This window comes from Macrotis lagotis, chromosome 4 (assembly GCF_037893015.1).
Source record: "Macrotis lagotis isolate mMagLag1 chromosome 4, bilby.v1.9.chrom.fasta, whole genome shotgun sequence".
NCBI lineage: Eukaryota > Metazoa > Chordata > Mammalia > Peramelemorphia > Peramelidae > Macrotis > Macrotis lagotis.
The window spans coordinates 190442495-190468587 of NC_133661.1; the positions used below are offsets into that span (position 1 = coordinate 190442495).

The 26093-nt window shown below is 34.5% G+C and overlaps 1 pseudogene; it reads right to left on the reverse strand.

The window, feature by feature from the left end:
* Window positions 1–8435: 8435 nt before the first annotated feature.
* Window positions 8436–9110, reverse strand: LOC141522839 (ribosome biogenesis protein NSA2 homolog pseudogene; annotated as a pseudogene).
* Window positions 9111–26093: the final 16983 nt, after the last annotated feature.

Genomic DNA, 26093 nt, shown 5'->3' on the forward strand with positions numbered 1-26093 from the left:
GATATTCCAGGAACTAAAGGAAATTTCAAATTAGTCAGACATGTCTCTTTTGTGGATTGTCCTGGACACGATATTTTGATGGCTACCATGCTGAATGGTGCAGCAGTCATGGACATAGCTCTACTGTTAATAGCTGGTATTTTCAGAGCAATAATGGGGAATTAATTTCACAGCTTGGTACATTTAGTGAATGCTGGATGGTTTTCTCATTTCTTGTGATGAAAATTTAACCTCTGGTATTAAAATACTAGTCAGTGACTGCAATAGGTGTAAAAATTGGCATAATGGTGGGTTTGTTCCACATTTTAACAGAAATTAATCATTCTCATTCCACATGTCTAATTTACACATCAGTGCAGGTTTGAAATTAAGATATGTTTACAACAGTCAAGACATCTTCACTGTAGTACATTTAACAAAAACCTGTTTGAAATAAAATTTTTCTTATTTTTTCATTGTTCCAAAAAAAATTAACATATGTACGTTCTTAACATAAGTTGAGAAACTTATTTTACCTTTAAAGTGGTAAAAGGGGAAAAGGGGTGGGGGGAGGAAAGGGGGTACCAACAGAAGGAAAGGAAGGAAGAAGGGACAAAAGGAAAGGGGAGGAAAAAAGGGGAGGGGGTTGGAAATAGGAGGGCAAACACACTGAAGATGGTGGTATTCAGAAACAAACTACAGGGGAATATGGATAAAGGGGAAAAGGGGAAAAATACAAACAGAGGGAAGATAACATGGAGAGCAATAAAGACTTAGTAATTGTAACTTTGAATGTGAATGGATGAACTCTCCCTTAAACGTAAATGAATAGCACAGTGGATTAAAAAACAGAATCCTACAATATGCTGCTTACAAGAAACTCATTTGAAGCAGAGAGATACATATAAAGTAAAGGTAAAAGGGGTAGCAATCCTTATCTCAAACAAAGCATCTTCAAAAATAAATAGCATTAAAAGAGATAAGGAAGGAAACTATATCTTCCTAAAAAGTACCATAGACAATAAAATAATTTCAATACTAAATATGTATGCACCCAATGGCTTAGCATCCAAATTCTTAGAGGAGAAGTTGATGGAGTTACAGGAAGACATAGACAACAAAACTCTACTAATGGGAGACCTCAACCTCCTGCTCTCAAATTTAGATAAATCTAACAATAAAATATACAAGAAGGAAATTAAGGAGGTAAATGGATTGTTAGAAAACCTAGACACAATAGACTTATGGAGGAAATTAAATGAGGATAGAAATGAATATACTTTCTTTTATGCAGTACATGGCATTTACACAAAAACTGACCATGTACCAGGGCATGAAAACCTAATAATCAATTGCAGAAAGGCAGAAATCATGAATACATCTTTCTCAGATCATAATGCAATAAAAATCACATGCAGTATTGGGTCAGGGAGAAACAGACCCAAAACTAATTGGAAATTAAATAACCTCAATTTTAAAGAATGAGTGGATTAAACAACAAATTATAGAAAGAATTAATTATTTTATCCATATGACAATAATGAAACAACATACCAAAACCTATGGGATACACTCAAGGCATCTGTCAGGGTATATATTATATCCTTTTTAGGGTTTTTTTTTGCAAGGCAATGGGGTTAAGTGGCTTACCCAAGGCCACACAGCTAAGTAATTAAGTGTCTGAGGCCAGATTTGAACTCAGATACTCCTGATTCCAGGGCCGGTGCTCTATCCACTGCAACACCTAGCCACCCAATATATATTATACCTTTAAATGCTTATATGAATAAATTAGAGAAAGAGGAAATCAGTAAACTAAATATGCAACTAAAAAAATTAGAGAAAGAACAAATTAAACCCCCCCCAGTTAAATATTAAATTAGAAATTCTAAAAAGTAGAGGAGAAATTAATAAAAGCAAAAGCAAAAAAAAACCATTGAACTAATAAATAAAACCAAGAACTGGTTTTACAAAAAAAATAAATAAAATTGATAAACCTCTAGTCACTTTGATTTTAAAAGAGAAAGAAGAAAACCAAATTGCTAGTATCATAAATAAAAAAAGGTGAACTGACCACCAATAAAGGAGGAAATTAAAGTAATAATTTGAAATTATTTTGCCCAACTATATGCCAATAAATTTGATAATCTAAGTGAAATGGATGAATTTTTACAAAAATATAAGGTGCCTAGGTTAAATGAAGAGGAAATTAAATACCTAAATAACCGTATCTCAGAAAAAAGTAATTCAATAAGCCATTATTGAACTCCCCAAGAAAAAATCTCCAGGGCCAGATAGATTCACAAGTGAATTCTATCAAACATTTCAGAAACAAATGGTCCCAATTCTATATAAACTCTTTGGAAAAATAGGTGAAGACCAAATTCTGCCTAAGTCTTTCTATGACACCAATATGGTGCTGATACCTAAACCAGGAAGAGTTAAAACAGAGAAAGAAAATTATAGAACTATCTCTCTGAATATAGATGCAAAAATCTTAAATAAAATCTTAGCAAAACGATTACAAGTTATCACTAGGATAAGACATTATGACCAAGTAAGGTTTATTCCAGGAATTCAGGGTTGGTTCAATATTAGGAAAACTTTCAGTATAATTAATTATATCAATAACAAACCTATCAGAAATCATATGATTATATCAATAGATGCTGAAAAAGCTTTTGACAAAATACAGCACCTGTTCCTACTAAAAATCTAGCTGTGTGGCCTCAGGCAAGTCACTTAACCCCATTGCCTTGCCAAAAAAAACACACTAGAGAGAGCATAGGAATAAATAGATTATTCCTTAGAATAATAGGCAGCATCTATCTGAAACCATCAACAAGCATTATATGCAATGGGGATAGGTTAGAGGCATTCCCAATAAGATGATGGATGAAACAAGGATGCCCACTAACACCACTACTATTCAATATTGTATTAGAAATGTTAGTTTCAGCAATAAGAGAATAAAAAGAAATTGAAGGAATTAAATTAGGGAAGGAAGAAACAAAACTCTCACTCTTTGCAGAAGACATGACGGTATACCTAGAGAATCCCAAAAAACTTCTAGAAATAATTAGCAACTTTATCAAAGTTGCAGGATATAAAATAAACCCTCATAAATCCTCAATTCATATATATATATATATATATATATATATATATATATATATATATATACACACACCTAGCAAGATACAGCAGGAAGTAACCTCATTCAAAGTAACCTCAGACAATATAAAATACCTGGGAGTCTATTTGCCAAGGCAGACTCAGAAATTTTTTGAAAACAATTACAAAACACTTCTCACACAAATAAAATCAGACTTAAATAACTGAGCAAATATCAACTGCTCATGGATAGGCCAAGAAAATATAATAAAAATGTCCATTCTACCAAAATTAAATGGCCTGTTTAGCAGGCCATTTAGCAATCAAAATTCCAAAATATTACTTTAATGAGTTAGAAAAAATTGTTAAGTAAATTCATATGGAGAAATAAAAAGTGGAGGGCAGCTAGGTGGCGCAGCAGATAGAGCACTGACCCTGGAGTCAAGAGGATCTGAGTTCAAATTTGACCTCAGACACTTAATAATTACCTAGCTGTGTGGCCTTGGGAAAGCCACTTAACCCCATTGCCTTGCAAAAACCTAAAAAAGAGAGACAGAAATAAAAAGTGGATCATCTCCAGGGATTCAATGAAAAAAAAAAGTGCAAAAGAAGGTGGCTTAGCCCTACCAAATCTAAAATTATATTATAACACATCAGTCATCAAAACTGTCTGGTATGGGCTAAGAAATAGAGTGGTGGATCAGCAGAATAGACTAGATGCAATAGCAAGAACCGATTATAGTAATCTGCTGCTTGATAAACCCAGAGTCCAGTTATTGGGATAAAAACTCTCTCTTTGATAAAAACTGTTGGGGAAAATTGGAAGTTAGTATGGAAGAAACTTGGATGAGACAAACACCTCACACCCTATACCAAGATAAGATCAAAATGGAAACAGGATCCAGACATAAAAAACAATATTATAAGCAAACTAGGAGATCAAGGAATAGTTTACCTGTCATATCTATGGAAAGGGAAGCAGTTTATGACCAAGGAAGAAATGGAGAAAATCATTAAAAATAAACTAGATGGTTTTGATTACATTAAATTGAAAAGCTTTTGCAGGCAAAACCACTGTAACCAAGATCAAAAGAAATGTAATAAATTGGAAAATAATTTTATGACTAGTACTTCTCATAAAGGACTCCTTTCTAAAATATACAGAGAACTGAGTCAATTTTTTTTAAAAAAAAGACAAGCGATTCCCCAATTGACAAGTGGTCAAAGGATATGCAAAGGCAATTTACAGATGAGGAAATCAAAGCAATCCATAGTCATATGAAAAATTTTTCTAAATCACTACTTACTAGAGAAATACAAATCAAAGCATCTTTGAGGTAACACCTCACACCTCTTGACTAGAAAGGACAATAATCAATGCTGGAAGGGATGTGGGAAATCTGAGACACTAATACATTGTTGGTGGAACTGTGAACTCATCCAACCTCTCTGGAAAATAATTTGGAATTGTGCCCAAAAAGCAACAAAAATGTGCATACCCTTTGATCCTAGAAATACCACTACTGGGTCTATACCCTGAAGAGATTTGAAAAAGGGTAAAAATATCACTTGTACAAAAATATTCATAGTAGGTTCTGTTTGTGGTGGCAAAGAATTGGAAATTGAGTGAATGTCCATCAACTGGGAAACAACTTAATAAACTGTGGTATATACATATATATACATATATATATATATATATATATATATATATGTATATATATGATGGAAACACTATTGTTCTATTAGAAACCAGAAGGGATGGGAATTTATGGAAGACTGGAAAGATTTGCATGAGCTGATGCTGAGGGAGATGAGCAGAACCAGTATAATATTGTATACCCCAACAGCTACATGGGGATAATGAACAACCTTAATGGACTTGCCTTGTACCAACAGGGCAACAATCAGGCACAATTTGGGGGGCATCTGTGATGGAGAATTCCATCTGTATACTGAGAAAGAATTGTGGAGTTTGAACAAAGACTATTACTTCTAATTTTTAAAAAAAATGTTATCTTATTATGTAATTCTGCTATATATCATACTTATGTTTCTTCCTTAGGGATATGATTTCTCTCTCATCACATTCAACTTAGATCAATGAATACCATGGAAACATAGGTGGGAGGCAGGGACAGAAGATTAGGGGGAAAAATTGTAAACTTCATAAATAAATAAAATCTTTCTTAAAAAAATAACATTTGCAATGGTGTGGAAGGGGAGAAGGTGAGGGGGAATGAAGGAGCCTTCATTCTCATCAGAAATGATTCAGAAAGGAAAAAACATATGTACTTAATAAGAAATAGAAATCTAGAGGAAAAAGAAGAGAAAGGGAATGGGGGAAAGGGGGACAGAAGAGGGGAGGGGGATCATGGGAGGGGATGGTCAGATATAACACATTTCCTTTTTTACTTTTTGCAGGTGGTGGGATTGGGTGGCCTGTCCAGGACCATGAGACTCAGTGGTTTTGGGGTCTCTCTGGGGTGAGATTTATGTTTGGGTCCTCCTGGTCCCAGGGCCAGTGATCCATCTGCTGCATCACTTGGCTGCCCCACAACACACATTTGAAGAGGGACAGAGTGAAAGGAGAGAGAAAATATAATAAATGGTAGTGAGGAGGAATGGGTGGAGGAAATTACAGTCAACAGCAGTAACTGTGAAAAAATATAGAAGTAACTTCTCTGATGGACTTATGATAAAGAATATGATCCACCCCAGAAACAAAGTTGATGGTATTGGAAAAAAAAAATCTTTACATTAAAGATAGGCTCTGCTCCCAGGGTGGAGGACCACTGTCCAAGCTTTAGGTTTTTTTCACATTGACATTTTCAGAGTTAGTTGGGGAAAGGAGAAGAGAAACAGGATGCTAAGTTTTCAGTTCTTTCCAAAGTGATATATATCTGATCCAAGGAGAGATGTGATCACTGCTTTCCTGGAATGTGCTGTGGTTTGTGAGTGATCACAAGTACTCTTTTCCACCTTGGAACTATAACCAGGAACCCTATACCCCTTCTGCCATACATGGGAGTGTCCTAGTGCTTCTCTTCATCCTGGGACTACGACTATGATAGGCAGTAGAATAGAGTTTTATTCCTTGTGCTAGTAAAGAATTCCCTATTGTCAAGAATTGACCCATTGTCAAGCCCCCTAACTCTCTGTAGACTGAGAGTTCCAGAAGTACTAACTTGTCTTTCTTCCATCATCTTTTCCCTGAACTTTCACATCTCATTTCTTTTTTTATGTCTATATTGATTTAATTAATTTGAAGGGACTTAAATCAAAAAAAATTTCTGCCTCTTCATCTTCACAAATGATGGTGTAAAAATCTGCTTTTTGCTTCAGTCTTTTGCAGGTATTCATTATAAGTTCTGCTCTACCAATGACCAAATGTCCCTTAAAATTTTCCGTATTGTTGTCGAATGAACAATAAATTCAACCCATTTGCTATCTTCAGGTCCCTTTTGTTCACCAGTTTCATTAATAGAAACAATGTGAAGATTAATATGACATGGATCACCTGTTTAGCATGTCAGTATTATCAGTGAATGATAATATCCTGTTTAAAGTACCAATAGTGGTTCATAGATGGTCTATGTGTTTCATAGAACTCTTCTTCCCCTTTGCACTATCCTTCTGCTGTCACTGAAGAAATGAAGGACTTTAAAAATTTGTACAAAATGAGAATAAAAAATAAATTAAAAAAAAGAAATGAAGGACTTTAATGAACTGTCTTGAGCTAATAATATATTAGCCACTTTCTTTTGATAAGCTTCCCCTTAGTTTGGTTGATCTTCCAAATGGAGACAGTCTCTCCTTGGGACTCTCTACCTATTTTTTCAGCATAGAAGAACCTATTAGAAGTTGCTCTTCAGGAGTAGTTTTCAAGACTCAAGGTCATTTCTGTACCACAGAGGTATAGATAATTCATGAATTAATTTATTCTAAATGCAAACTTTTATAAAACATTTAATTTTAATAATATACTAAGTTTTCAGAACTCAGTTATTTCTGAGTTTTATGGACTCCATATTTCCTGGCAGAGCAATGAATTAATAACAATAGGGGCATTATCTTTTATCTTATGAGATTTTTTTCCATCAATTTGAATATATCTGAGTAGTTTGCTGACATATTGTTCCCTTCCATTATAACTAGTGGCATGGCTTGCAAGCCAGGTAAACTAACTGTTCACTTTTGATTTTCATTCTTTCAATTAATTTCTAATTCATACTTGGGATATATGGGGCATTCAGAGAAGACTAACATCTCAGAGTGTGGGCATTTTCAGAGCTGCTCATCTACTTTTGGTGTCCATTTGCCACCTAACTCTCACCTGTGGCTCCAAGAAGCTGTAGCTTGCCCCACAACCACATGCCAGTCTCTTGGCAGACAGGCTAAATCAGATTATGGGAACAAACAGACATCATACCTATAGGTGAGGTAGGGAGGTGACTAACCCCTGCATTTGAAGACTCCCTCTGATGGAATGGATAGTTAAGAATAATTTGAGTCATGAAGGCAGCATTGTGGGGCTTTTAGAGTTTGGGGAGATATTGAAAACACCAAACATCCACTGCATCCTGAGCCATCAGTAATCATATTGACTTTTGTCTTACCATTGGACTTCAATGACTGAAAGCAAGAATGACAACTTTTTTGCAACCCTACTTCACTTAAATCCATTTCACATACAAATCAAGACATCACCCTAATGTCATTGATCCTCTTTGAAAATGAAGGATGAACAATAACAAGTCAGAACTCGATATAAGAAAGAAAAAAATTAGTATTAGCTTACTAAGCTCCTGTTCTTCCTATTTATCCATTAAATTGATGCTATATCTTTTGTTAGTCTTTTTTTACCTGAATCTTTAAGTAATCAAAATGACAGAATTTGTCAAAAGGAATTTTGACAAAATTGATAAAAATAATGAATGATTTCTTGATCTCCTGAGGGAAAACTTCAATATATTTAGCAGTCAGAATAACTACAAACTACTTTTTTTATTACAATTCCAAAATGAGAAAAAGGGGTCTCATAAAAGTATAGAATTTAACATCTCATCTCCTTTCTTTTCACTAAATTCTCAAGAACTTTTGTTCAATCAATCAGTGATAAAATTAGTTTAAATACTTCAAGTTAACCTCAAATCAAAACAACTAATATGAAGAACTGAGTCTTTTTAAAAGCCAATATGCAGCATAATAAATAGAATTTGCCTAAGAATGGCAGACCTCACTTATGTTCTATGACTTTAACATTGTAACAGATCTATTATGATTTTCAGAATATATTGTAAAATCTTTAATAATTGTCAAGAATTCAGAACTTCAGTCAATCAAGCAACTAAGACAGCATTTGTGCATCCATTATTTTCTGGATTGTTGTTAAACTGCTCATATTTTCCCCAGAATACATTGCCTCCTTATGTCCCAAGACTTAGTACACTCACATTTACTTGTATGATAGTACCTTTGGCAATAACACACAAAGTGGAAATGAAAAATTCTTCTTCACACCAAATGTGAGTAGACAAAAATGACTTTAAGTTCAAGATGAGCCTCCTTAAAATTCAAATCCATTGGCCTAATAAATCTTTTATATTTTAATTGTTTTTAAGTAAAGCCATTCCCCACAAAGCAGGCTTTAATAATTATTCTCTTTCAAAATATTTTCTTTCTCTTTCCTATATGAATAAACTTTGCCACTTCAATTTTTCCCTGCCAGGACACTTACAATTTGTTTTTGTTTAATCATGTTGGAAAGGACTATGTTTTGGGATTGTTCTTCTTTGTCCAGCCAATATGTAGGTATTGCTCCTTGGGAAGTTTTTTCATCATTCTTTCACTTGATAATTCTCTTTTCAAGCAACTTCATAGTTTTTTTTTTCCATCTGAAGCTTCTCAATATAATGCTGTTTATGATAGAGCTTGGTCTTTAGACCAATCGTTTCCTTTATTTTCTTTGAATATTTATGAGCCTTTCAGGTTTCCTTCTTTCTCTTTTTCCTCATGGAAATTCAATTAGTAATCATACCATTTTAGTATAATTCTATATATTCTATGGCAAGTGACAGCTGGGGATCAGTTGAGAGGCCACCAAAAAATGCCACCAAACTTTAGACCCTATCCCAACTCTCATTTCCAAAAGAAAAATTTCCTATGAAAAAGTTTAGAACTAAATAGATCATCCAACTACCAAATTTTATAGACTGAGAATAAAAGAAGTCAAATAATTTAGCCATGATCACCAAAGTATTAAGAAATAGTGTTGGGATTGCAACTTAAATCTAGATCTGGATTCCAGAGCCATCACAGTCTTCTACAGATCTTCCTAACTCACAATCCCTTGCCAAAATAAAACCAATATGTACTATTATATAAAATATCACCTATCGTATGAGTTCCAGAGTATAGTAAAAAAAGGAATTTAATGAAAAAAATGAGATATTTGTGTTCTAGTCCTAGTTCTATCAGTGTAACCTTATGCAAGTGACTTCAACTGTTTCCTCAGTTATATAAATACTTGATGATCTCTAAAGACCAAATGATCTTCCAAAAGTTGGACTAGATTCTCTCTAAAGGTCCACCCTGTTACACGCTCTAAAATTCTAAGTCACTTATGCAATGTTCTACTGAGAATATTATATACTTAAATGTGGATTTTCCTACAGAAATATTTGACATTACTAGGATATGAGTGCCATCTAGTGGAATATTTGTGAAAACCCAGATGTCAGGATTCCCATTTGATAAAGAAACCAGTATTATAATAATAAAGGTGCCATTACACCTGTGGGTGATACATTTGACAACTGACCAGCATTGTGAATTTATGGTTCAAAGGAATAGCCCCTACCATAGTTACAGTTGCATATTTGTGTAGGTATGGCATATATAAACATGATTAAGGAATATATAAATAAACATAAACATATACATATACACATACATAAAGGAGAATTAAAAACCAGCCTTTGTGATAATTAAAAATATTTGAAAGACATAATTTCTGAATAATTTAATAATTTTATTAGTAAAACTAGCAGATTATTAATAAAAGGATGGTCATTTGACTGTCTTTCTTAAACCTAAGACAATCATAGCACAGAATCACAATTTATATACCCCTTGGAAGAGTTCAATGAGGGACTGAGAGTGACAGTTGTCAAAAGTATCTCTACTTTCCAAAAGGAAAGCTAGCTGGTGCAGTGGATAAAGCACTAACCCTCTAGTTGGGAGAATCCAAGTTCAAAAGTCTGGCCTCAGACACTTGACAGTCATTATGACCTTGAGCAAGTCATTTAACCCATATTGCCTCTCATACAGGGGGAATCTCCAGTTCTTAGCTTTGGAGAAGAAAGTGAGGCTGGTGACACTTAGCACAGAATTCCCTCACTCAAATCCAATTGATTTGCTTGTGATGGGATCCCTTCCCTGATGTCATGGTCTTCTTATGGAAGGAAGGACAAAACATCACAACTCACAAATCACCTCCACCTTGGGTTATCTAAACTAAAAGATCTGTCTCCATCCAAACTTGAGAGAAAGATAATGGGATTCTCACCAAGTCCTTAAAAACTGGATGGATTCTGACCTAGATGAGAAGAATTAATTCAATTTCATTAACCCTAAATCCTTCAAGACACTAAACTTTACAAATCAGGAATTTGGAAGAAGAAGAAAGCTCTGAATTTCTCCAAGATATCAACTTCCTTAAAACTCTCTAAGGTTCATATTCCTTATGGAAAATAGTTATACTAGTACTTACAAGAAACAACAGCATGCCATAAACACTTGGTTTGTTGTTAATTAAGGACCTTCTTCACCACAGATAATTGAAAATACTTTCTTCAGATTCCCCCAAACTCATCTTTAACTTTAGTATCTGGAAAGTAATTAAATTTTTATTAAAGTATTAGACAGGCACCTTGCAAAAATTCCAAGAAAGTATTCAATTCCAAAGTGAGTACAAATTGCAATAATTCAACACATTAGTGACATGAGATTAAAATCTTAGAGGGGAGAAAAAATGTGATGCATCAAAAAAATGTAAAATTAGAAAAATGTATTTCTTTAATATTGTCACGCAACTCTCTTTGATACTATACTATCTATCCCTGTCACTGAGATTATTTTTTTCTTTATTCACACAAGTTCTTTTTTGGGAAGCTAGGTGGCACAGCGGATAGAGCACCGGCCCTGGAGTCAGGAGGACCTGAGTTCAAATCCAACCTCAGACACTTAATAATTACCTAGCTGTGTGGCCTTGGGCAAAACACTTAACCCATTGCCTTGACCAAAAAAAAAAAAAACTTAAAAAAAAAAGAAGCTCTTTTTCCATATATCTGATCATGATGTGATGTGATTAGGTTTCATTTCTACATTAGTTATGAGAAACTGGGGAAAGAAGTTATATGAAAGACTGAGGAATGTTGCCTACAGGTTTAAATCAAGCTAATTTACCTCTTACTAGTAGCTAGGGGAATCTCTTTCTCTCTATCTATGGAGAAGAAAGGGATGGACTGGCACAGAAAGACAAGGGACCATAGAATTATCAATTTCAGTGAATTAGTGAAGGAAGTGGTGCCAGTTCCTGACACCAGTCAAGTTCACAAATCAATGTTATCCCTTTCAAAGTCTGACTACCAGATTGTGGGGAAGGTGAAATTTGGTAAGGAATTTGAACCCATGTGGGGAGAGAATTGGGTACTTCAGTTAGGCTTTTGACCTTGACAATTTGACTCAGCCAACTGAGGACAAGGAAGGAACTTGTATTTCGGCCCTGATTTCATGTGATACATGTGCCCATTTCTATTATGGACCCCTATCCTTAAGGACATTTTAATAAAGGATCCACTTTGGTCCACTTATGATGGTTCTAAGTTGTTGGTAAGATGCTTGCTTCTTACAGATGGGGGCTCAAGCAGGATCCCAGACATCTTGAGCCAGGGAGGAATACTGACAAAGACAGGGAGTCACGACCCAAGATATCTATGACCATTTATGCTGCTGGTGGGTTTCCCTGCTTGGGAACTGTTCACAGATCCTAGGACCATATGGAGTAATACTACCATGAGTGAAGCAAAGGAATACGGGGAAAAGAAAAGGGGAAAAAAAAGGTATTTTGTGCACAAAAAAAAACAAGGTAAGAACAGTGGGCTGAGGAGGCAACTAGGTAGTGAACCAGCCCTAGAGTTAGGAATCTTAAACTACCATATTTCCCATTTAGAAGACACTCCCATGTATAAAACACACCTTAAATTTGGGGCCCAAAATTTGAAAAAAAAAATGTATTACATAAAGTTATTAAACTCATACATCATGAAATTCAAGGACCTTTTGCTCATAGATTTCAGGCATCTTTTGGACCAATCTGGTGCGTGGAGGCACACTTAGTCCATTTTGATTCATGAACCTTGAAGCACCAAGTTGTGTCCACCTTTGAAATTAATCACTTCTTTTTCATCAACAATTCTTCTTGCCTCCTGCTGAGCCATCTTTGTTGACACAGGAATTCCACTTGCCCTTTGCTCTTCAATCCATCTCTTCAGTTCCCTCTCTAATTCAGACCATTTTGCTGACTTGCCTCTCATGGTCTTCTGCCATGGCATTTTCAGTTGGGTTGTTTCCTCCCATAGTCAGTCTCAGATTGTTTTCTTGGTTGGAGGAGGACCAAACTGACATTCAGCAACATGATTTCCATTCACTTTTGCAAGCTGGATCACTTTGAACTTGAATTCAGCACTGGATGAAAATCTTTTCCGAATCATTTCTGAGACAGAACATGGCAAAACATGACCTAATATCTGGTAACAAACACGAAACAATGAGCACAAAGACAAACATGAAAAAGCAGGAAATGCAAGTAAAAAATCTCCAACCACTGTATAAGACACTACCAGTTAATAGACCCCAAGCTTTTCAAAAAAGGGTGTGTCAGGGGTGGCTAGGTGGCACAGTGGATAGAGTACCAGTCCTGGAATCAAGAATACCTGAGTTCAAATCCAGCCTCAGACACTTAATAATCACCTAGCTGTGTGGTCTTGGGCAAACCACTTAACCCCATTTGCCTTGCAAAAACCTAAAAATTTTTTTAAAGGGTGTGTCTTATACATGGGGAAATATGGTATGTAATGAATGGTATAGATCTGTAGGTTCATGTATAATGTAATAATGGAAGGATTGCTTTGTATAGTCTAGTAATTCATGTGATATTCTTACTGCTCTTTTGTTATATTGGAATTAATACCACATATTGAGAAAGTTAAAGTCATCTTGCTCTAAGGGTGTGAAAGAGTTCTGAAAGTAATGATTTGTATGTTAAGCATGGCTAGTAATTAAACAAGTTTATGTATAGTTTTCCAGTTATATGTATAAATTGGGATTATTGTGATTATATATATATATATATATATATATATATATATATATATATACCAAAATTGTGGTTATTTGCTTTGAAGTAAAAGCACCTATGTAATATGAGAAAGATAAACATAAGAAAGATAATTTGAAATTTTTCTGTGACAATATTTAGCTGATTGTTATGTGAGAATTTAGAAGATGATAGGCAATCTCCTAGCCAAAGGAGATGTCTATTCGTTGTAAAATATAACAGTCTAGAAGGAGGGGTCTCTAGCCAAGGGGAATTTTTTATACCCTCTTCATACAGATATACAGATATGATTTCAGTCAAAGGGATGTGGGTCTAGAGATCAGAGGCCTCAAATATGAGGTAGGAGATGAGGTATATAGGGCCAGAAATAGTTAGAATTCCTGACTTTAGCAAAGACTGAGGACACTAAGAGCTTTAGGTAGGGGATTCATTCATTGGGATCTCATTAAGATTATAATTGGGAATTTTGTGAATTGTACTCATTTGAAATTCTAATTAGTTAAAATTACTATTTTAGCTCATGGAACTTTTTTTTTTGCAAGGCAATGGGGTTAAGTGGCTTGCCAAGGCCACACAGCTAGGTGATTATTAAGTGTCTGAGGCCAGATTTGAACTCAGGTACTCCTGACTCCAGGACTGGTGCTCTATACACTGTGCCACCTAGCTGCCCCTTTCATGGGATTTTTAATCAATTTCCTTTTATGATCAGCGAAAAGGAAGTGTTACTAGATCGATGTGTTCTTGGAGCCAAGAAAGCCAATGGGCTGAAGATTACAGGTGACAGTTATTATCAGTTGAAGGGACAAATTTTCAGTGTGGCCTGAGGTTGGATCCTTTTGACTTGATTTCCCCAAATGTGACATTTGAATAATGTCTCACCTGGTAGAATAAATCTGGCTTAAGACATTTAACTTACCCACATGACCTCTGCCTGGACCCTGACATTCAAAAATTATATCTGTAAAGAAATTTTCCCTTGATGTACTGAATCGTTATAGTGAGCTACTTTGAGCAAACTAGATAAAGAAGTCTTAGGTAATTGCATTTAATAGCCAAATACGTTAGGTGTGTGACTCTGATACCTGCCATCAGTTCCATGTTTAGAAAGGAATTAAGAGTCCTTAATTTTTATGTTAAAGGGCATATTTAAGTAAGAAGAAAAGTGGAAAATATTTAGGGTAACTACAGTTTCAAGTTCTAGTTTGAGGAAAGGAATGTGAGTAAATTGAGTATATTAGGAGAAGGATAACATGGTATATTCAAGAAATATTTTGGGTAGAACAATTCATTTTAGTTAAGGATGTTTGAGTCATTTTTGTAATAATAAAAGATTAAGATTGTAAGTTGTTGAATTAAGATGATTGTTAAATTATACATTATAAACTCAAATTAATCTGGCTTGCATAGCAAAACAATTATGAAAGATTATAATGTTAGAGTGAAGAAGCATTCTCCAAATGAACGATTAAAAGAAATAGGACAGGCAAAGCTAGGTTAATTCCTAGTTGTAACCAAATTTTCCCTGTATATCAGCATAAGTTGATGTTATATTTTATTTATTTTATGTTATTATTTATATTGTATTATATATTAATATATCTAGTGTTTAATTATACAGGTTATTACTGGGAACTGCCCCCTTTTTAATCTCTGTAAACTTCCCCTTGGTTCTGTGTGTCACTCATCCTTTTGTCCTCTACCTATAGATAGACTTTATATTTGTGATTTACCCATTGCCAGAGAACAATATGAACAGAAAAACTTTGCTTACTTGAAGAAATACAGGGAAAGGAAATAAACATGTATAAGAAAGAAAGTGAAAAATTATTAACTAAATTTGAGAAATTGAAGAAAGGTGTAGAAATGAAATTTGTATGGAAAAAGGGGAGGGATTGTGGTAAGTGATTAGGTTTCATTTCTACATTAGTTATGGGAAACTGAGGAAAGAAGTTATAATGATGGAATCTGAGGAATGTTGGCATACTAGTATAAATCAAGTTAATTTACCTCTTATAGGAGCTAGAAGAATCTCTATATATAAGAAGAGGAAGGGAACAGACTGGCACAGGAAGACAAGAGACCATAGAATTAGCAGATTAGGTGAATTAGTGAAGGAAGTGGAACCAGTAGTTCAAAATCTGACTAACAGGTTGTGGTTAAGAGGAATTTGGTAAGGAATTTGAACCCACATGGGGAAAGAATTGGGTACTTCAGATAGATTTTTGCCTTTGGCAATACCCAAACAATTGAAAACAAGGGAGGGATTTATGTTTCTAGACAGAAGATAAAAGGTCCTGATTTCATATGACACATGTGCCCATTTCTATTATGAACACCCATCCTTAAGGACATTTTAATAAAGGATAGGTTTTGGTCCACTTATAATGGTTCTGAGTTCTTGGCAAAGTGCTTGTTTACAATGATTTTCTTCTAATCTACATCCTTCAATGACTACCAATTGCCTCCCAAAGAAAAGTTTAGAAATCTTTAATTTGGCATTTTAAGGTCCCCCACAATTTGCTCTAACCCTACCTCTACAGCATTATCTCTTGCTTTTTCCCTCCACATGCTCTAACTAGTCCTCTCAGGGAGAGTAGGATCCCCCAAATAAACTCTCACACTCTTTCCTCCCCTTCATATCTGTCCTTGATTTTCTCACCAGTCCACATTGTTTCTTCTTTTCTTAATTCCATACTTCTATTGAAACCCACTATCTTGCTGTTCCTCCAAAGAATTTAACCTGTGAACTTTTTTGTAGTAATTTGTGAATCTCTTGGAGTAACCTGTACAACCTATAAATTAACGTCTAAGCTTTTTCTTACCCTCCTAAGTCAGAAAGTTGGTGATTCCTTCAGTCAAAATAAACACATACCATACAGATCCTTTTTTTCCAATTACATGTCATAAAAGTTCTTCAACATTTATCCATATATATATATATATATATGCATATTTATAAGTTACATAATTTCCTTTCACCCTCCCTCCCCTCAACAGTGAACAATCTAGTGCACATTTGTGTTTAGCATGTTTACAGATTAATCATTTTCTGTATGAGGAATTAGGACTAAGGGGAAAAAAGAAAATCATGACATAGGAAAGAAAAACATAAGAGAAATTTTTCAAAAGTGAAGTAGTGTTCATTCAGATTCTATAGGTTTCTTAATTTTGTTTTGTTTTGTTTTTCTTCCTCTGAATGTGAATAGCATTATCCAACACAGATCTCTCAGGGTTGTCCTAGGTCTCTGAACTGCTGAAAAGAGCTGCATCCATCAAGGTTCATCAGTTTACAATGCTGTTCTTAACACATATAAATCCTTAAGCCCCCCTTTACCTAAGGCATTTTTCCATCTTCACTATGAGAAATTTGTTTGGTCTTTTGACCAGGGGCATATATAAGGCTTTTCTTTGTTCTCTATGTGACCCACAGTTGTAAAGGGGATATAGATGAGAGTTGTATCAGAGGAATAGGCTTCTCTTCTATTCCTTGGGAATCCAATATTTCTCCCATGGACTTAGTGGAAGAAGAAATTCAATTCTCCTCTCCTTCCTTCTCAAGGCAAAATTGCTCACATATGTCAATGAGAATACATACTTCTAATGAAGCCTGAAGTTTTCTGCAAGAGCTTCAAGTCTCTGATGGCCTCTTCTATTTTGTTTCTTTCTCTAAATACAAGTAACATTGAATTAGATGTTTCAATTTGGTGGTCACCTTAGAGACTCAACATTTATATTGGGCAGCTAGATGACTTAGTGGATAGAGTGCTAGTTAGACCTGGAGTCAGGAAGGCCTGAATTCAAATCTCAGTCTCAGGCACTGACTTGCCTAGCTTCTTTTATTTACTTATTTATTTGTTTGTTTGTTTGTTTGTTTAAGGCAATGGGATTAAGTGACTTGCCCAAGGTCACACAGCTGAGGCCGGATTTTAACTCAGGTGGTCCTGACTCCAGGGCCAGTGCTCTATCCGCTGCTCCACCTAGCTGCCCCACTTTGCCTAGGTTCTTTTTGCCTTTATCCACTGGAGAAGGAAATGGCTTTCCAGTATCTCTGCCAAGAGAAGAGTTGGAAACCACTGATCAAATAACAACAGTGCTTACTAGTCACTGGACTAAAAACTTTCAACATCACAACTCTGAGAGGTAGGTGGGATGATTTCCCTATTTTACAGATGAGGAAACTGAGGCAAACAAAAGTTAAGTGTCTTATCTAGGTGTAGCCTGATCCAGGCTCCTTAAGGATCTCTGAGGCCAGCTCCAGGTTTTACTAGTGATGGGGCCTGAGGTTTTGCATAACTGCCTGTGATCCAGGACCATATCTGTCATGCTAACCACATACTCTGATAAACAACTAAATCAATCATGACAAACACCTATGACCTCTGAACCTTGACATTAAGGAATAACATGGTCTATTGATATGAATAATAAGTATTGTAAGAATCAAGTGGAGTAGAAACTTGTTTACTGCTGTAGTTATAGTATTAATATCGTGGACCCCTGATCAATAAACAAAGTGATCTATGACTCTCTGCCTGGCCGAATTATTTCTCACATTGCCACAAACACACACCCAGGGATGCTGGCATCATCTAGGTTCACACAGCCATAATCTATACAAAAGATCTAGTCTCTACCCCAGTCCTCCCACAGTAGAAACAATGGGTCATAAATCATTTAGATTAGATGGTTCCAGTGAGGTGAATTCTTTGGGCAAGGTCAGAAAAGTCCTAGAGAGATAGGGGTTTTGAAAGAGGGGAAATGTGTCTTGTATATAAAATTGGTAATTAATGCAATAAAAAAATCATTTTTTCATCTTGAACTCAGTACTCTGTTATTGTCTTACCTTGCTTCACATGGACCATAAAAAAAAAAGCACATGGACAATAAAAATTACTATATGAATAACAAAGGAAAACAAGGATAAAATATTTAAGATAAAGAAAGATAAAATTCAGATAAAATAGCTATTTCCCATCCATTTCTGCCTTCAGCATAGTATTTGACTACCTTAGTTTAAAAATCTATTTCCATGAGGCAATGAGCCTTTTTAGGCTTCCAGTCCTGAGGAAGTCAAATCAATAATGATCACTAGAATGGTCTTCTTGACCTTTTAAAAGGAAATCATTCCATCTTCTATAAAATAAGTGCCCCTCCTACCACAGGGAAGAAGGTTCATCGTCTTATTTGTCATATTATCCTCTGAAAAGTTTGATAATAGCTTCCAGAATTGCACATTATTTGAATCTTTAGAAAAATTGTTAATCATGATGTACACTAATAAAAAACAACTGAGAAACTTTGTGAGTTTCAGGGTTCTATTAGCTTGGAGAGATGGCAAACAAATTGCTCTCAAAAATTCAGCTAAACCAATTATTTATAAGCCATGTAGAATTAGAAATCAAACATTATGGAAGATTTTGCAAAAGTTAAACTTTTATTGACTGTGCTACAATCATTAATGATATTTCTTTTTAAGTCAAAAAAGTCCTTTCCTACAAATCTCAAGTCCATAAACATCTCATTTAAATTCTCAAAGAGATATTCCACCATTTATTTATTATCTCTAGGATGTTCCTGGAAAGGACAATTTTATTAAGCAAATTTCCCCTCTACAGAGACTCAAGTTCATTCTCTCTGCCTAACATCTCTTTTTTTTCCAAGTCTACATACTCAGCTTGCTCCATTCCACCACCCCCAATTCTGCTTGTTTAGTTGGCTATTTTTTTCCATCTCATTTCCAATTTCTTTTTAATCTTTTCTTCCAGGTGAACCCTTTCTTCTGACAAAGAAAAACAATTAAGAAAAAAATGCAATATTGTAATGGCAATTACCCATATAAACAAAATTCTAAGTAATCCCTCTCTTCTACTGTTAAAGAGGAAGTTTAATAAACTTCATATCCTTCATTGGCTTTTCAATTACTCAAAGTCAATTTCTGTTAAATGATCTTTTAACTTAAATTGACATAATTGTTGTGTATGTTGATCTTTGGGTTCCTATTTCATTCTGAAATATTTCATACAACCTTTATACCATTTCTTATTGCATAGTGATGATGAGGGGGAAAAGGTATTCAGCTAAAGGTTTAGGTGGAACATGAAAGAATTCATGTAAAAAGACCAACTCTGACCCAGAAAAAATTTTAGGGATAAAAATATTTATTTAAGTATTACTGTGATAAACACATATACATGGATATCAATATAGATATAGTATATAGCAGAAACTAAGGGAAAGAAAGTATAAAGGCAGTTGAAAGTCACTGATCCCATAAGGGGTATCAGCCATATCAATGACATAAGACACAATGATAGGATAAGCAATAACAAAAAAGTATGTCAACCTTATTTATTTTGGGCTAAAAATGAAATAACAAAAAGTTAGGCTATATATGAAATTTTTTTTCTCTAGGATTTACCTGGAGACTTATAGGTAGAAGACATCATTAAAGATGTCAATACTGATACAAAGGTTTTTGAGTATATGTATACAGAAAGGAAAAAGAGTCATAAAACTGAGGCAACCAATTAAATTTCATATAAATGACAATCATACATTATGATCCTCTCATTTGTTTAACAGTCCTATTGATAAGAATCCTACTTAAACTGGAGAAAGAATGTATAACAACAAACATAGGATTTTTCTCTCTTCATCAAGATTTCTTATGTTGTAATTTGTTGACCCAGGTAAATAATCTATTTGTGTTATTACAAGGCTGACCAGGTAATATTGACATAGGCCAATATAACATTGAAATGGAAAAGAACAGGTCTTGACACAGCAGACTGACATTTTTACCCACAGTTTTCTTTTTTAGAAAGATTTTATTTATTTTGAATTTTACAATTTTTCCCTTAATCTTGCTTCCTTCCCCCCACCCCCCAAAGAAAGCAGTCTGTTAGTTTTTACATTGTTTCCATGGTATGCATTCATCTAAGCTGAATGTAACACACAGTTTTTATACAACTTTCAGATTTATAAATCTTAATTAGAGGCCAGTTTTTAATCAGAAATATAAGATTAATTTTTGCAAGAGCATGAGAAGTTACCTAGAAGAACATGTTCCCAAAAAAGTAGGTTAGCTTCATCAGAAGACAAGCCATCAGGGGATAAAGAAGGGTATAGAGGAGTAAGAAGTTATTTTGGGGAAATCACACTCCCCAGAGTGTGTTGCCCTCCCAAAAGAAGTTGAGCAATTTAATTGAGTAGTGAATGAACTTTTAAAGGGGCAAGAATATGAGTTAATTAGGTGTAAGTTCCTGGGGGCAGTAAATCAGTAACTCTGCTGTTGAGGGGTGGTACCTCAAAGATTTAATGCTTTCAGGCTAAGACAGGGATTCATTGTTTTGTTGATAAATGCTGGTTTTATTCCTTGGGGTAGGGATTTACTTAGAGTGCAAGGTAATTAACAATTCATTGACTTTATCTCATAGTTAGAAAAATGAGATGGGGGCTAGAGGGGTCAGTGTTCATGTAAAGTACATTATCAATGCAGAGGAAACATTAATTATAGAACATATTTATCTAAACATTTTCTCCACTTCAGTAGAATCCTCTTACATTCACTTACCGTGGTTTTTTCAGTCAATCTCCTATCAATAGGATTTGTTTCCATTTCTTTGATGGCACAGAGTCTTGCTATGAATATTTGCTGTATAAGAACATTTGTTTTTATCTGTTTTCTTTGGGTTTTGTGTTCAGTAATATGATCAATGGGTCAAAGAATAGTGACAGTGTAATCATTATATCATACTTCCAAATTACTATCCTATTAAACTAAAATTTCCTTAAACTAAAAATGGAATAACAAAGTTAGTTTTATAAATGAAAATTAATTATCTAGGATCCTACCAAACACATGGGTGGATGGCATCCTTGCAAATGCCAACAATGATACAAAATTTGGGGGGGCATCTTATACAAATGAACAAAGAATCATAAAATTTTTGACAGCCAACCAATGAGATTTCATATGGATGGCATGGTTTTATAATATGATTCTCTCAAATCTTATATTTGCTTAAAATTCTATTGACAAGAATTCCACTTATACTGAACAATAAATGTGCACAAATAACAATAGAATTTTCTTTCTACTCATCCAGGATGTCTCTTATCTTGAGATTTTTGTTGATCAAGAAGGAATTTCTTTGTGCCATCACTGAGATGATCAAATAGTATTGACAGAGGACAAGTTATCAGTGTAAAAGATAGGCCTTACATAGCAGACTGACATTTTTACGACTGCTAGTTAAAGGTTAAGAGACTAACTTCTGATCAGAAATAGATCAGGAGCAGCTAGGTGGTGTAGTGAATAAAGCACAGGCCTTGGACCTGGGTTCAAATCCGGTCTCAGACACTTAATAATTACCTAGCTGTGTGGCCTTGGGCAAGTCACTTTAACCCCATTTGCCTTGCAAAAAAAAACCTAAAAAAAATAAAAAATAAAGAATATCAGAGAAGATATTCCCTCATTTTGATCTAGACAGACATCTTGGTGTCAACCGTAGATCAATCATATTAAATAAAACTTAGGAAGATAATGAGCATATTGGAGGGGAAATAACATATCAGTGGGACTTGGATTTTCTAAGAACCATGGGCAAGTAATATAAGATCCATAACAGTACAAATGAGTAATACAATCACAAATTTTAAAAAATTACAGAGATTCAAAAGGAGCAATTCCTTTTTGATTGTTTAGATCATACAGATAAGAAACACAAAATAACAAAGTGATTCAGATTCATTTCTTCTGTAACATTTGAAACAGTTCTATGATTTAGGATGTAGCTTCAGAGATTTCTTCAATCTAGATTACTTATATTTTCTTTTTTTCAGTTAAAACTTCTTAATTTCATTACTAGAAAATAAAATTCTGAAATCCCTTAGATCTTGATGAGTTACAATTTGATTTTATATTCACAGAAAATTCAATTACAGAGATTATTATCATTATTTTTTGTTATTCCCCCCATTTGGAAGATACTCTCACTTAACAAAATAAACTTTCAGAACAGTTATGACAGTACAATATATAAGATATCATTACAGGAAAAATTAAGAAAAAAGAATAGTAATAAAAATTTTAAAGCAAAGTAATCCCAACTAATAATTACATATACAGAGAAAGAATTGATAATGTTATTCACAATATGTTTAATTATTACAGAATTACTACCATATTTTAAAATGCAAAACTACTGTTACAAAATTACACTAACAATCATACTAAATCTTATATCACTATTGCTCCATCATCCCCCCCTTTTTTCTTTTTTGAGTCAGAGGTGGCACATAATGTTATCTGCAGACTATAAGAAATAAAGAAAGAGAACCTTTTTAACTTTACATTTCTTCAGAGAATATGATGGGAAGTTCTTTTAAATATTCCTCATTTGACCATAGGACATTTACATCTTCCATTCCACATGATATGACTACAGATGTCATTATTTTATTTGCCATAGTAGTACAACATCTAGTATTTTCTTAAGTTTATTCACTTCCACCCAAATATACATATATCAATCTTAAAACAGAAGTGAGATTTCTCAGAAACTTAATCTCATATATGATAATTTCAGAACATAGCAAGAATTTTTCTACTTGCAAGCTTTAAATGCTCTGAATATTAACCCAACAGCTAGGTCAGTCACAGAAAATACTGTAGCAGAGGGAGGGCTGAACAACACAGGAGAGGGAGGCAGGACAATAGCTGAACATGCTTCCATCCAAGAGGAGAAGTTTTAAAAATTTGGAAAGACTGTGGGGAAGGATTTCTCAATCTTTTTTTTTTCAATGGTTATGACTCCTCTAATGAAGTATTAGTAGGAACATCTTTCTTTTTTTTATATTAAAGATATTATTTCAGTTTTACAATTTTCCCCCCAATCTTACTTCCCTCCGCCCACCCCCCCACGGAAAGCAATCTATCAGTCTTTACTTTGTTTCCATGTTGTACAATGATCCAAACTGAGTGTGATGAGAGAGAAATCATATCCTTAAGGAAGAGACAAAAAGGTCTAAGAGATAACAAGATCAGACCATAATACATCTGGTTTTTTCCTAAATTAAAGGGAATAGTCCTTGAACTTTGTTCAAATTCCACAGCACTTTGTCTGGATACAGATGGCTCTCTCCTTTGCAGACAGCAATTGTTCCCAATTGTTGCACTGATGGAATGAGTGAGTCCTTCAAGGTTGAACATTACCCCCATGTTGCTATTAGGGTGTACAGTGTTTTTCTGGTTCTGCTTATCTCACTGAGCATCAGTTCAATGGAAATCCCTCCAGGCTTCCCTGAAATCCCATCCCTCCTGGTTTCTAATAGAACAATAGTATTCCATGACATACATATACCACAGTTTGCTAAGCCATTCCCTAATTGAAGGGCATTTACTTGATTTCCAATTCTTTGCCACTACAAACAGGGCTGCTATAAATATTTTTGTACAAGTGATGTTTTTACCCTTTTTCATCATCTCTTCATGGTATAGACCCAGTAGTGGTATTGCTGGGTCAAAGGGTATGCACATTTTTGTTGCTCTTTGGGCATAGTTCCAAATTTCTCTCCTGAAAGGTTGCATAGTTCACAGCTCCACCAACAGTGTAATAGTGTCCCAGATTTCCCACAACCCTTCCAACAATGATCATTATCCTTTCTGGTCATATTGGCCAGTCTGAGAGGTGTGAGGTGGTACCTCAGAGAAGCTTTAATTTGCATTTCTCTAATAATTAATGATTTAGAGCAATTTTTCATATGGCTATGGATAGCTTTGATCTCCTCATCTGTAAATTGCCTTTACATATCCTTTGACCATTTGTCAATTGGGGAATGGCTTTTTGTTTTAAAAATATGACTCAGTTCTCTGTATATTTTAGAAATGAGTCCTTTGTCAGAATCATTAGTTGTAAAGATTGTTTTCCAATTTACTACATTTCTTTTGATCTTGGTTACAGTGGTTTTATCTGTGCAAAAGCTTTTTAATTTAATGTAATCGAAATCATCTAATTGGTTTTTGGTGATGTTCTCCAATTCTTCCTTAGTCATAAATTGCTCCCCTTTCCATAGATCTGACAGGTAAACTAGTCCTTGATCTTCTAATTTGCTTATAGTATTGTTTTTTATGTCTAAATCCTGTAACCATTTAGATCTTATCTTGGTAAAGGGTGTTAGGTGTTGGTCTAATCTAAGTTTCTTCCATACTAACTTCCAATTTTCCCAGCAGTTTTTATCAAAGAGAGAGTTTTTATCCCAATAGCTGGACTCTTTGGGTTTATCAAACAGCAGATTACTATAATCCTCTCCTGCTTTTGTACCTAGTCTATTCCACTGGTCCACCACTCTATTTCTTAGCCAATACCAAACAGTTTTGATGACTGATGCTTTATAATATAATTTTAGATCAGGTAGGGCTAAGCCACCTTCTTTTGCACTTTTTTTCATTAAGTTCCTGGAAATTCTTGACTTTTTATTTCTCCATATGAATTTACCTACAATTTTTTCTAATTCATTAAAGTAATTTTTTGGAATTTTGATTGGTAGGGCACTAAGCAAGTAGTTTAGTTTTGGTAGAATTGTCACTTCTATTATATTAGCTCTACCTATCCATGAGAAGTTGATATTTGCCCAGTTATTCGAATCTGATTTAATTTGTGTGAGAAGTGTTTTATAATTGTTTTCAGAAAGTTTCTGAGCCTGACTTGGAAAATAGACTCCCAGGTATTTTATATTGTCTGAGATTACTTGGAATGGGATTTCTCTTTCTAGCTCTTCCTGCTATATCTTGCTAGACATATATAGAAAAGTTAAGGATTTATGAGGGTTTATTTTATAACTTGCAACTTTGCTAAAATTGCTAATTGTTTCCAGTAGTTTTTTGGATGATTTCTTGGGATTCTCTACGTAGAGAGCATCATGTCATCTGCAAAGAGTAAGAGTTTTGTCTCTTCCTTCCCAATTCTAATTCCTTCAATTTCTTTTTTCTTTTCTAATTGCTTAAGCTAACATATCTAATACAATATTGAATAGTATGGTAATAATGGGCACCCTTGTTTCACCCCTGATCTTACTGGGAATGCCTCTAGCCTCTCCCCATTGAATATAATGCTTGTTGATGGTTTCAAATAGATACTGCTAATTATTCTAAGGAACAGTTCATTTAATCCTACACTCTCTAGTGTTTTTAGGAAGAATGAATGCTGCATTTTGTCAAAAGCTTTTTCAGCATCTATTGATATGATCATATAATTTCTGATAGGTTTGTTGTTGATATAATTGAGTATACTAACAGTTTTCCTAATATTGAACCAACCTTGCATTCCTGGGATAAATCCTACTTGATCATAATGTATTATCCTGGTGATAACTTGTAATTGTTTTGCTAAGATTTTATTTAAGATTTTTGCATCTATATTCATCAGGGAGATAGGCCTATAATTTTGTTTCTCTTTTTTAACTCTTCCTGGTTTAGGTAACAGCACCATTTTGGTTTCATAGAAAGAGTTAGGCAGAGCTCCATCGTTCCCTATTTTTCCAAAGAGTTTATACAGAATCAGAACCAATTGTTCCTTAAATGTTTGGTAGAATTCAC